This window comes from Meleagris gallopavo, chromosome 28 (assembly GCF_000146605.3).
Source record: "Meleagris gallopavo isolate NT-WF06-2002-E0010 breed Aviagen turkey brand Nicholas breeding stock chromosome 28, Turkey_5.1, whole genome shotgun sequence".
NCBI lineage: Eukaryota > Metazoa > Chordata > Aves > Galliformes > Phasianidae > Meleagris > Meleagris gallopavo.
This window is the reverse complement of record NC_015038.2, coordinates 3,974,495-3,980,955: the sequence shown is the minus strand read 5'-3', so window position 1 is coordinate 3,980,955 and position 6,461 is coordinate 3,974,495. Positions and strand designations below refer to the sequence as shown.

The window sequence follows — 6,461 nt, the reverse complement described above, 5'->3', positions numbered from 1 at the left end:
AAAGAGCAAATGGAGCACACACTGAAAAAAAAAAAAAGAACAAAAATCAACAGAAAGTCTGAGTTAAGTTATAGAATAGTGCATCTCCCAGGCCTTGAATCTCTTCTCAACCGCAGTTCAAACTGGCTAATGTGTTAAAAAATTACTGGGGTAGAAAAGGTAGGGGAGATGGACAGGATGCAATTGCAAACACCTCGTTTTTCTCAGAAGCTCTGTAAGTGGTCAAGAAGCCCTTCTACACACAAATAAGCCCAAATCCAGGGTAGCAATGAGGGAGACAGAAGGAAAATTCTTCCCAGGATCAGTGCCTCCCTATTGCACTCGTGGCTTGTGCCAGGCCTTCTCCAGGTCTCCCTGCACACACACAGCTCTCTGCAATGAGAACAACTTCCCTGTCACACAGCTGACCTGTAATTAATCATAATGCCACTCAGCCCTGAACTTTCTCCCCATCCACGTTCGTTTCTTTACTTCCGCCTCATGACTTGAATTTCCTCCACGTAATTGTAAAGGGGAAGGATCAGGAAGCAATTGCACAGCCTTGTAAGACAGGAAATCATTTCACCAGTCCGAAAGCCCCCTTTGAGCCAGACTACTGATGTAAAAGAACGCCAATCAGTCGGCTGTGCTATTGACACCATAGGCAGGAGCTGTCAGGACCCACAGCCACGGTCCTGGAGACTCCATACTGAGAAATCAGTCCCTCATCCCCACTGACTTTAATGGAGGGAGCAGCAGGGGCAGATTTATCCCCTGTCACACAAACCCATCCTGTGCACAGCGCTGGGAACACCAGGCCCCAGAAGCAAAGCTACCCTAAGTGGATTCGGCAGACCTGGCCTGAGTTCTCAGCTTTAATAGCCTCTGGCCTGGCCCAAAACGTGACACTGCCCAGTCTGACTAGATTTAGTTCAGGGCTCTGCACTCGCACCCTCTGTGATGCTGCTTTCTCCCTCTGAGCTCTTCCAGCCAACGCTTGTTAATCTCATCACAAATTATAAACCTCAACGCAGAGCTCCCATCACCGCCTCAAGCACGCTGCCCAAGCCTTGCTGCATCTTCTGCACAGCTCAGGGAAGGCATTTCATCTCAGTACTTCCTTTCATATAGGGGAATCTTTCTCCCCTTTATCCCATTCCTAGATTAATCCTAGGTTAATTAAGCCAAGCATGGAGGGTCCCTGGCCATGCAGAGAGGGTCCTGCTGCTGTGGTAATGCAGATACTCCCCCTGCTCCTAAGCTCAAAGAGACAACAGTACCTCCCTACAGGAGCTCCACCACCAGCAGCCAATTCATTCCCAAGTGGCTTTTACATGACAAACGTCTTCCCAAGGTTAAGGACAGCACACGTGCTGCTGCAGCACGCGGAGCTGACCGAACAGCTTACATCCTCCCTCTGCATTGTTACACCTCAACAGTTTGTAGCTGGAAGAAAGGAGCACCAAGAAACCATCTCACTCTGAGCTCTCTGGCAGGGCCCAGCATGGCTTGGAAAGAAAAACCCCATATAGATACAATCACAGACTGCTCTGGGTTGGGTGGCTGCTTTGTGTTCCCCAGAAGGTGAGGATGACGGAGCACTGGAACAGGCTGCTCAGGGGGGTTGTGGAGTCTCCTTCTCTGCAGATATTCAAGTCTCGCCTGGACGCCTACCTGTGCGACCTGGTGTAGGGAACCTGCTTTGGCAGGGGGTTGGTCTCGATGATCTCTGGAGGTCCCTTCCAACCCCTACAATTCTGTGACTCTGTGATTCTTTGAAGGTCTGTGCAGGTGACAGCAATGCAGGAGCCCTACACACATCTCATCAGTGCTGCCCATGGTCCATCCAGTTAGACTTTTCCCAGGGAGAACACAGTGCCTTTGAGAGATTTCCAAGTAACAGCAGAAGGGTCAGGCAGCACGATTTGGGGAGCCGTGCAAAAGCTCCTCAGGAAAGGAGCCCACATCCCACCCACCCAGGGCAGCACAGACAGGGAGTCCTATTTTAACTGTTTTTAACTGCTGCAGTTCCCCTGACTCTGCTTTGGGACACTTTTGGGTCACTCTGCTTTGGGAAGGTGCAAGCATGAGGTGCCCACAGTGGGGAGCAGAGAGCAAAGCTGGGACACAGCATTCTGATTCGAGCAGCTCAGCAGAGGGCACGTAAGCAGGACTGGGTCCCTCCGATGCCCACTGGGAGCAAAGCCCATCCTGTTACATCCACATCATCACCTCTGTGCAGCAGCACTGTGCTTGCTCAGGTGAAAGAGGCTGCAGCTCCCCTCCACACACTGAAACTGGCTCTGTTGCCAATTCCTCCCAGAATGTGAAACAAAGAGATGCCAGCTCCCAGTGACAATTAAATTACAGCTTAGAGTAGCCCCATACCTGCCAGGAAACAAAGGCCTGACCTTCCGGGCTGTCTCCAGAGCTCTGCCGATTGCTCAGGCACCGCTGTTACAGGTTTTGTTTCTCCTTGCATACATGGGAATGAGGAATCATCCCTAACCACCAGCAGCAGCAAACTTAGGCATGGTGGAAGCAGCTTATGAAACGAATGGCAATGGCTGCTTTCACCCGCGAGGAGCAGAGGAGCCATCAGCAGGAAGGCTGGGAATATGGAAAGCCTTCTGCCTCCTTCAGCAAGAGCACTGCAACCTCCACCGTGCCAGGAGAAGTGAGAGATGTGGTGATAACACCAGCACCACATCCTCACCTCCAGCTCTGCAGGTCCCATGGGACATGGTGCACAACCCAAAGGAGAGAAGTGCAATGCTGTAGTGGGCCAAGAGGGTCAGGGCAGCTCTAAGAAACCAACTTGTGTAGCAGCAAAGGAGAGAGCTGGGAAAACATAGAACATAGATTCAGCTCAGGTGGGCATCATATTTCAACTCTGTTAAGCCCCCAGCAAGCACCAGTTGCTCCATTTGAGCCCAGGGTGGCTGGCTTTCCTCTTCTTTTATCTCATACTTAGCACAGACTTCTTTCCCCCACCCCCTCTTCCTCTAGTGCAGATCAAACTATGGAAATGAGCTCAAAGACAGCACTGCATTGTTTGCCGGCACTTTAGAGATGCAATATAAGGCAAATAAAGGCATCCTGGAGCCTCAGGCAAGCTTCCTGCAGAGAAAACACAGATGTGCTGTATGGCAGCTTATTCATTTTGCAAACCAAAAGGGCTGAAGGAAAGCAGTGGAGATGGGCATGGTCTGTAGGAGGCACCACGCCAGTGGGGGACCTGCCCCACACTGACAGAATGGCTGTAGCATCATGTAGGCTTCTCTGCACCCACAGCAAGGAGCAGGGCTGCTGAGGAGCAAACAGGGGGAGAGGATCTAATTAAAGTCCCCCAGAAAAGTGTTTTGGAAAGGGAAGAAAAGGAGGGAAGAAAAAAAAAAAGAAGAAGAAGAAAACAATTGAGAAACTCCTGACTGAGCCATTTCATTTTCATCTTATACTACAACAGGAGTAAAGCAAACAATAGCTGAAAGGAAACATTCTGATTGTCATGAATCAAAGTGCCATGTTCATTTTTCATCAAATGCTAACGAGCCTTATTTTAATATATCTATGCGACATACTTGCATTTCCTCTCATGGAAAACCCACATTTTCAGGAAAGCTCAGAGCCAGCTCTGTCCCCACCCATGGCCCCAGAGCTGCTATCCTCCAGTCCTCCACTCCCAAGCAATTTTGAGTGGGGAGATAAGGGAAAAAAAGGTGCAGAAATGGCACATTCCAACCCCGAGGAGTGTGCAAAGCCTCTGCTAGAGATGTGATGGTGTCCCATCCCTGGAGACACTCCAAGCCAGGCTGGATGGAGCTCTGAGCACTGATGGAGCTGTGGGTGTCCCTGTGCCCTGCAGGGATCTGATGGCCTTTAGAGGTCCCTTCCAACTCACACCGTTCCATGATCCTATGAGTACCTCAGCACCGCCACCACCCAATGTCTGCCATCCCACCACGAGGCCATGGCCACTCACCATCAGGCTGGTCAAGTAGAAACAGAACACTCTCCATGATGAGGAAGAAAGAGAGAAAAGAATGAAGATTTTGACACCACCACCACCACCAGAACCAGGAAGGCCCCTGCCAACCATGGTGCCCACCAAGGGCAGCCCCTTGTGGGGTGATGGGGCCAATGTTTCTCCCTCGAGGGGGGATTTGTTGGGCTGTGCTCACTTTACACCGTTACCGTGGTAACGCCCGCTCGGTACAGCGTGTGAAACACTCCATTCGCTTATTGATTGAGCCGCCGTCAAATTCAATCACAAGTGAAAATGGATTTTTTAATGCGACTATTAGCTGCTTTTGAAAGGCAAATTGAGTTCAGTTATACCGAGTCAGCCATCAAAAAACAATTTGCCGTCAGCCAGACGGTCCATCAAGGCGCCCGGCCCGGGGAGAGCCAAGAGGGGAGGTGAGACTGTGCAACGTGGATGGAGGAGCTCCATTCACCCACATTTTGGGTGGACCTACCCACAAATTGAGAGGAAATAAGGCTTCCCCCCTCGATAACTCATTCAATGAGAAAGATGGTAGGCCTTGAGGAGCTGTCGTAGAGAAGATGCCACATCTCTGTAACAATATGGGGCCCAGATGTCTTCCTCCTGGCCCAGGAGGGTTGAAAGGATGGTGATGTGGATGATGGGGTTCAACCTCACTCTTGGCTTTGGGATGAGCAAGGCAGAGGTTCTTCCCAAACACAAGGACATATGTGAGAAGGACAAGGGTTACCATGCAGCATGAGGGTATCATAAAAACATAGTATGGCTTAGGTTGGAAGGGGCCTTAAAGATCATGGAGCATCAACCCCCTGTTGTGGGCTGGATGCCTGCCAGCAGCTCAGGATCCCCAGGCCTTGGGGACCCCCAGGGATGGGGCATTGCACTCCTGTCCACACCAAGGAGACCACCAAAGCAAAGCATACCAACATCACCCACGTCCACACCACCCCCATTTCCTGCACTGGAGCTCATTTCCTCCTAGCAGCTGGAAAATAAGAGTTTTCCTTCACTGATTAGGGAAGCAGATTCTCATTACTATGTTAAGCGAGGATCAATATTGCAGCCAAATCTGAAAATCAGCCCAGTCTGATGAGGTGCTGAGCACACCAGTTTCCCAAACTGGGGAAGAAAGCATCCTGCATGGTGAGCACAGGCAGCCTTGCTCCAGGACAGCTTCAGAAGGGTTAAGAGGCATCAATGGAGAAAGGTGGTGGGATGGGAAAAGCAGCATTTTGGGAAAGCCTGAAGTCCATATAAACTACAACATCTGTGGCTGAAGTGATCTTTATACACATATTTCTATGTATAGATATAAAAACCCTTGAAAATAGATGCCATGTGGATTTTTCTGCTGAGACCAAGGACCATAATATAGACCATTAAACACAAGCAAGTTTTAGAACCAAGAACCTGAAAAAGACAGAACTCAAAATAAAATTAGAATAAAATAAAATAAAATAAAATAAAATAAAATAAAATAAAATAAAATAAAGTTTGTTTCAGGGTTCCAGCTTTTCTAATTGTCTCAGGCATTATTAAACACTTGCAAGAGCAGTCTAGGAATTTCTATAGCAGCACAATCCAAAGAGACTTGCTTTCAAAGGCTCTGTGCTTCCTGCAAAGCTTGTAGTCTCCACTAATGAAAGCTTAACCACATGTTTGTGGTGGATGAAATAGTGTAATTTGGAACGATTATCACTGAAATATTATTTTTAACCTGCAGCCACATTATATTGACTGCAGAATTGCTGTCATTTTTGCTTTTGATGGCTCACTTGTTGAGCTGCACTTGAGGAATTGTGCTGGGTGTCCCCATTTCTGGAGATGGATGTATTTCCCTGCACACTCCCCAGCCAAACCCACACCTCTGCTTCAGGGCTGCGGTAGTTCATGTCAGCATTCCCCAGCACAAGTCCATTCACAGCCTTTCCACACTTCTTCCTTTGGCCTTCCTTCCTCTGCTGGCCAAATGTGGGGAATTTACCCATTCTTTCCATCAAAACAATGCAACACACGAAGACATCCAAATGCCAAAAGGAGGTAGGGTGGATGTTTGCACCATCCCTCACTGCTCTGGAAGCCCATATTGAAGTGCTGCAGAGGTTCAGTGCTCCCCGAATTCAGAATGCAGAGGTGCCAGCCTGCACTGTGCTGCAAGCCCTGCCATAAAGCAGGCTGCACTCCCTCCCTTTCCCATTCCTGCTTCCTTTTGTGTGCATCCCTCCCTGAAGCCTGGAGAGCTGTATTCACACAACAGGAAATCCATTGCTCTCCTTTTTCTTTTTTTTCTTTTTTTTCCCCTCTTTTAATTTTCCCCAAATGCAGAGGATGATGAAGTCATCTCTCCTCCGGTCATGAAACATCTGCCTGGAGAAGTTTGCAGTGCAATGCAACATATTTTGATCAGTGCTACATCTAATTACTGAGGAGAGGGGGAAAAAAAATCACAAAATAGGGTTCCTTCCCACCCTCCCCC

At 49.0% G+C, this 6,461-nt stretch overlaps 1 protein-coding gene across 1 annotated transcript in view; it reads right to left on the bottom strand.

Annotated features, from left to right (window-relative positions):
• The window catches only part of LOC100545453 (metabotropic glutamate receptor 4-like), a 62,964-nt gene that overhangs the window by 9,646 nt on the left and 46,857 nt on the right, over nt 1-6,461 (bottom strand). The gene's annotated exons all lie outside the window — the stretch shown is intronic.